This window comes from Papio anubis, chromosome X (assembly GCF_008728515.1).
Source record: "Papio anubis isolate 15944 chromosome X, Panubis1.0, whole genome shotgun sequence".
In the NCBI taxonomy this organism is placed as follows: domain Eukaryota; kingdom Metazoa; phylum Chordata; class Mammalia; order Primates; family Cercopithecidae; genus Papio; species Papio anubis.
In genome coordinates, this window is record NC_044996.1 from 132,102,014 (window position 1) to 132,109,026 (window position 7,013).

At 41.3% G+C, this 7,013-nt stretch overlaps 1 long non-coding RNA gene across 2 annotated transcripts; it reads left to right on the forward strand.

Moving 5' to 3' along the window:
• The first annotated feature begins 14 nt into the window (after window positions 1-14).
• Window positions 15-3,556, forward strand: LOC103880652. Of its 2 annotated transcripts, XR_004180578.1 has the most exons (4): window positions 15-789; window positions 893-953; window positions 1,645-2,001; window positions 2,112-3,556. It is a non-coding gene; the product is annotated as an uncharacterized LOC103880652 (long non-coding RNA). The 2 variants fall into 2 exon arrangements; XR_004180577.1 differs by having other exon boundaries at window positions 1,645-3,556.
• Window positions 3,557-7,013: the final 3,457 nt, after the last annotated feature.

A 7,013-nucleotide genomic window follows, 5' to 3' on the forward strand; every position in this document is an offset into this window, starting at 1 on the left:
GTGGGACTGTCACAGAGACTAGTTCACTGATGACGTGTCCCTACACGTCTTCCTGCCGTGACTTTTTCCCAGGTATCAGGTGAGAAGTGATTGAGTCCTAACCAGTCTCAGATAGGCTGGGTTTTCTAATTTTCTCTTTCACTGAAAGTGTATGCTGACCCTCTGAGTGTTGAGGGATTGCAGGTAACCAGGTATTTATCACTGTATTTCCCACCCCCACTGCTGCCCCTAGGATTTGTGGAGGTGTCCAGTTGTGAAATGGTGGTTTTCGGCTGTCAGGGTCAATGTAGGATTACTGCAAGTATCCAGGTCTAGTGGTGTGTCCCATAAAGCTGGAAGAACTCAAGGTTCTTTGCTGGAGTCCTGGTGGAAAACCCCGTGTCCTTCTACATATATATCTTCGTGCCTATTTCAGCCCCCTACCATGACATCACAATGAATATGGTAACAGGTCTGGAGGTCAGCACTGATGAGGGCTAAAAGCAACGCATGGGCCACGTGAGGTTCAGCTGTCTAGGAAAGTGATGATGGGTCCATCCTTCCTGTTGTTCCCAAGATTTCGCTTCAGTTGTCCTAGGAAAAAATGATAAGACTCCCTGGCGTACTAAACCGTGAGTTTTCCCTCTGCATGTGACTAACCTGTGAGTGCAGTGGGACAACAAATACCAGGTAATGATCCGGCTTTCCCAGCCACAGCAGTAACCATGGACATTTTGCAGGTGTCCTGTAGAGAGAAATGCTGTCTTCTGGGATCATGGCCCTGAGCTTGGGGACACTGTCAGCATACAGGTAAGAGTCTTTCAGTGATGGATGTAAGCAGCGTGATTTGTAGGTGTCCTGGTAGAACAGTTTATGTGTTTCTGAGGCATATATCTCAGTGTATGCTTTCCAGGTTCCTGGGAGGAAATCCTGACTAACCAGAGACATGATCAGGGGACATGTCTGCTATCTGGGTAAGTGATGGTGTGTGCTGTAAACTCACCACAGACCATTTGATCTTAACGTATTAGGTCAGTGAGGTTCCTTTCCCTGAACGGTTTACCATGTGATGGGTTTATGGGTATTCCGGTAAGAAAGGGTAGTAGATCCCCATTCTCCTTGCCATGTGATCCTGTTGTTTTCAGTCCAGGAGAGAACGTATGAGGTATGTACCCTGTGAGTGCTGATTGATTGACACGTGCCAGGGAATTCACATGGCACTGTGCATCACAGGAGTAACCGCAGTGGATATGCAGAGAAGCGGGCCAGAGAAAATGGCATGTCCTACAATGGCCTAGACCTTGGAGGGCTTGCAAACATCCAAGTACAATTTTGGCTCCCACAATGATGACTGTGTCCATAGACACATTGGTCACATATGTGGTTTTAGGTTCCCTTGGAAAGGTCACAGGAAACCTCTTTGTGCTTGAGCAGAGGACTGTGCCTGTATTTAGGTGGGTGACGGCATGGGCCTAAGCAGGCCATGGACTATCCAATCTTCCCATACACCGATAAATACAGATGACTTTCCGGCTCTTGTCCCTGTCCTGCCATGGTTTCCTCAGCTCATTTTCTATTCTTTATTTTCTGCAGTTATTCAGTTAAGAAATGATGCTTTGCCAACCAAGACTGGTAAGCATTAGTCCTTGCTGTGTTCAACTTTAGGAAATGTGCCTTGAACCTGAGTCCATGTTGACTGAGGGAGATGTGGGTGTCCAGGTGAATTATCCTACTCTACCAGATCACAGGATGGAATGATAGTTCTGACACATCCTCAGTCTGGAGTCAGTAATGGTGCCAGCAGTGGGGTGGAAGTTGGAGTTCTGCCGGGATCTAGGTAAGGTCGATGGTTCCCAGATGACGGCAGTGACCAGGCTGTGTAGTGCGTGTCTTTTTCATCTTTCAAGTACACCAAGTGGCATCCCGGAAAATACCTGTCAGATGCATTTCTTCTGCTGCTGCTAGACATGAAATCAAGGCCGGCCTGAGAATGACCATTCAGGGGCCCTGGATTGTAACCAGGTAATTGATCACATGAGTCCTATACCAATATAGACCACCTGAAACTTCAGATTTCCTGGACAAAGAGGACGCTCTCCTTGACACAGTGTTTTTCCCATGGTTTCCTGCAGGGGTCCCGTAAAGTTCTCTTCCTGTAGAGAGGTAAGAGATGTTGCGACATTATCTCATGAAAGAGAGATATTCTGTGTTTCCTGCATGTAGGTAAAATTAATGGTGGTTTTGAGTCTGGTAGAGTAACCTTGTGTTTGGCATATGTGTCATTGGGAAAAAATAAGTAGTGATTCCCAATGCCAGTAAGCATGAGATTTTACTGTTTGCTTATTCAGAGGTAAGGCTTTTGTTTGTTTGTTTGTTTGTTTTTTGCAAATTTCACACTCCACACAATAGACAGATATGCCAATGCCCAGGTAGTTGATCATATTGTCTGTCACGCCGATGTGGACTGTGGTGTTTCTGCAGGTATCCCTTGTAGGCTGTAGCCTCAGAGTTCTTGTGTTATCCAGGTAACCTTGATGAGTCGTGAAATGATGCCAGTGAACAAGAGTATTTGTGATTGTCCTTGTAGCACAGGTTGTGGATCAACCACAATATGTCTTTCAGATGTGTGTCAGGGCATCACAGCAGGCCTTTCAATCCTAGGTAATGTGGGCATTGCTGGGTGAGGTAAGTGCCACAGCCTGCAGCGTGGAACTGTCATGGAGACCTAGTTCAGTAATGATGTATCCCTACATGTCTTCCCATCGTGATTTCTTTCCCAGGTATTCGGGAGAGAAATGATTGAGTCCTTACCAATCCCAGATGGGCCGAGTTTTCCCATTTTCTGTTTCACCAAAAGTATATGCGGAACCCTGAGAGTGTTGAGGGATTGCAGGTAACCAGCCAGGTATCTATCACTGTGTTCCCCACCCCTGTTCTGCCAATAGGATTTCTCCCAGTGTCCAGTCAAGAAATAATGGATTTCTGCATAGATTTTGACCCTGTATCACTGAAATTTTGCAGATAGATTTGATATGTCCCATAATTGTGGAAGTGGCTAAGTTTATCTGCTGTTTTTCTGCATACCTGCATATCCCTCCCTCACTATAAGACTAAACACATTATAACTAAACTCTAAAAATAATGACTAATGCTTACCAGCATTGGTTGGGAAAATATAATTCCTTAACTAAATACCTGAACAAAATATGGCAACACAAAAATTGGGAAAACCTACATATCTGTAGATCACAGTGGTATTGATCTTGCATTATTACAAGTATCCAGGTAGAGTTATGTGTTCCGTAATGATGGAGTGACCAAGGTTATTTTCAGATGTCGTCTTAGTGGAAATGTTTGTGTCCTTTAACACATATTTCACAATGTGTATTTCAGGTTTCTGTAGTGAGACCCTGATAAACCTAATAATGGTTGGTACGGCAGACATTTCTGTTATGCAGGCAAGTGATGATGTGTTCTTTAACCACATCATAGACCATCAGATCTTCATATATCTTTTTTTTTTTTTGACAGAGTCTTGCTTTGTCGCCCAGGCTGGAATGCAGTGGGGTAATCTCGGCTCACTGCAGCCTCCACCTCCCATGTTCAAGCGATTCTCGTGCCTCTGCGTCCTGAATAGCTGGGATTACAGGTGTGCACCACCACGTCCTGCTAATTTTTGTATTTTTAGAGATGGGATTTTGGCACGTTGGCCAAGCTGGTCTCGAACTCCTGGCCTCAAGCAATCCACCCACCTTGGTCTCCCAAAGTACTGGAATTACAGGTGTGCACCACCGCGCCCGGCCAGATCTTCATATATCTAAGTAAGTGGTATACATTTACCTAAACTTTTTTAGCATGTGATTTTTTCCGTAGGTACTCAGGTAAGAAATGATAGTCTTTACCAACTGTAGCAACCATGTTATCCTGCTGTTTTATATTTTAGAGAAAATGTATGTTTAACTTTGTGATTGTTGAGCTATTTGCTATCCAAGGAATTAACCATGGAGTTGCATGTCATAGTAGCAATTGTGGGTTTGTTTGCAGGTAAGTAGTAAAGAGAAAATGGTATCTCTAACAGTGCTATAGACCTTGGAGTACTGCAAGATTTCAGGTATACTTGATGGTTCTTGCAATGGTGGTAGTGAGTAAGCTTAATTGCAGGGTTCTAGAAAAAAAGCTGTGTTTACACACATTTGTCATAATGTGTTTTTAGGATCCTGTCAAGAAGTCATGGTAAATCTCATCATGATCAAGAACGAGACTTTGCTTGCATCCAGGTAAGTAATGATGTAGGCCTTAAGCAAGCACTCAGAAAACAATCTAATCATCAGATGTATAATTAAGTGTGGATGGTGCCTCTACCTTTTGTGTTACCATGGTTTTTTTGCAGGCATTCAGTTAAGAAATGTTTTCCCCACCAAGGCTAGTAAGCATGAGCCCTTATTATTTTAGAATTTAGATATAATGTGTAGTACCTAACCAAGCTGGGCATAGTTGCATGTGCCTATAGTATGAGCTACTCTGGAGGCTGAGGCAGGAAGATCACTTGAGCCCAGGAGGTCGAGGCTGCAGTGAGCTGTGATCACACCACTGCACTCCAACTTGGGTGACAGGACAAAACCCTGTCTCTTAAAAAAATAAAAAATATATAATGTGTGTTTAACATTAGTCTCTAAGGAGGGCTATGCCGGTATCCAGGTGAGTTATCCTACTTTTCCACATTATAGTATGACCAATGAGATTTCTAAGTCAAGCGATAATGGTTTCTCTAACATTGGTGTTGATCTCAAAGTTCTACTAAGATCAAGGTAGTGTTGGTGGTTCCTCTAATGAGGAAAATGACTGATACAAGTTGCAGGTGCCCCCTCCTTTTTTGCAGGTAAAACAGCATGTTTCATTAAACATATTCATTGTTGAATATATTTCTTCAGGTACCAGTAGTCATGAAATCATAGTGAACCTAACAATGGTCATTTATGGGTTCTTGGTAGTAACCAGGTCAGTGATAAATTGGGTCTTACCACACTACAGACCACCTGTTGTTCAGATTTTTAGGTAAGTGAGTATGGTCCCTGTAACACAGTGTTACTGTGTTTGTCTTTTTCAGGCTTCCCAAAAGTTGTTTGGTAGTATACAGGCATGAGGTGGTGTGACTCTAGTTCATTAGATGCCTTCGTCTTTTCAGTTATGTAAGTAATGAATGGTGTTTTCAGGACCGTTATATAAACCTTGTTTATGGCGTGTATGCAGTTTAAAAATCAAAGTATCCCTAATAGTAACAGGAACCATGAGTTTTTAATGTATTTTACTTTTGAGATAATGTGTATATAACACTTGTACTGATAGACATATATACAGGTATCTTGGTATTTTATCATATTGCTCATCACCACATTATTGGCCATGGGATTTTTGGAGGTATCTGTCAAAGAGTGGACGGTGCCTCTTTCTATAGTTTGACTTTGTAGTTCTGCCCTTATCTAGTGTTTATGGGCCCCAAAAGATTCAAGAGACCAAGGGAATTTGTAGTTCTACAAGTAGAATTAGACTAGTACCAAACCCATTTCCCACAACGTGTTTTCCAGGGTATGTCCAGAGATCATGGTGAGCCTATCTATGGTAATTAATATGTGATATTGCTGGTTTTGAGGTAAATGATGATGGAGAGACCTAAACCAGAGCACAGGTTATCTGATCTTCATATAGGTATAATTGATGGTTGTGTCCCTAACACTTGATGTTACCATGATTTCTTTTTAAATATTCAGATAGGAAATTATAGAGTCTTTACCAATTCTCAAAACCATGAATTTGCCCTTTTTATATTTTAAGAAAACATTTGTTTAACTCTTTGAGTGATAAGGGATTGGACATACCAGGTAATTATAATTACTAGTCACAATAGAAACCATGGGATTTTTACAGGTGGCCTAAAACAAATGTTGTCTTATCCAACAATGGTCTTGACCTTGTATTACTACAAGTATCCAGGTAGAGTTGATGTTTTCATAGTGATGGAAGTGACCAAAGTTATTTGCAAGCATCGCTATAGATAGAACACATTATATCCCTTTATACGTGTGTGTATATATATCATAATGTATTTTTCAGGTTCCTGTCAAGAGATTATAACAAACCTAACAATGGTCATTATCAGGAGCTGTTTTGGTATCCAGGTTAGTGATGATGTGCACTTTAACATCACAGATCATCTGGTCTTTACATATCTAAATAAGTGATGTTTGTTTGCCTAAACTTGTTTACCATGTGATTTTTTAAAAAACAATTCTAGTAACCATGTTACCCTATTGTTCTGTGTTTTAGAGAAAATTTATTTTTTACACTGTGGGTGTTTTATGAGTTGCAGGCATCCAGGTAATTTTCATATGTTCTGCATCACAGTATTTCCATGGTATTTTTAAAGGTGTGCAGTCAGAAAACGATGGTGTCTTTAACCATGGTATAGACCTCGTATTACAGCAAGTTTCCAGGTAGAGATGTATCCTGCAATGATGGAAGTGAATAAGATTATTTGCAATTGTCCAAGTTGAAAAAGTGTGTCTGTATCACATTTGTCACAATGCGTTTTTCAGGTTCCAGCCAGAAGATCATGTTGAACTTCATAATGACCATTAATGGGGGCTTTGCTTGTAGACAAGTGATTATGTGGGCCTTAAGCATCCTACAGATCATGGGATCTTCAGATATCTTGGTGAGTATACATGGTATCCCTAACATTTGTGTTATCAGAGGTTTTTTGCAGGTATTCAAGTAAGAAATGATAGCGTCCCAATAAACACTCTGAAGCAATAAGCCTTTCTGTTTGAGTTTAGGTATGTGTTTAACCTTAGTAGTGACTACAATATATTCAGGTATCCAAGTAAGTTACAATTTTGTCCAACACCTATATATTGACCATGACTTTTTTTTGCAGTTATCTTGTCAAGACGAGAATATGCCTCTAACTAGGTTGTCGACTTGGAACACCTGAATGTTTCCAGGTAGATTTGAAGGGCCCCATAATTATCAAGTAA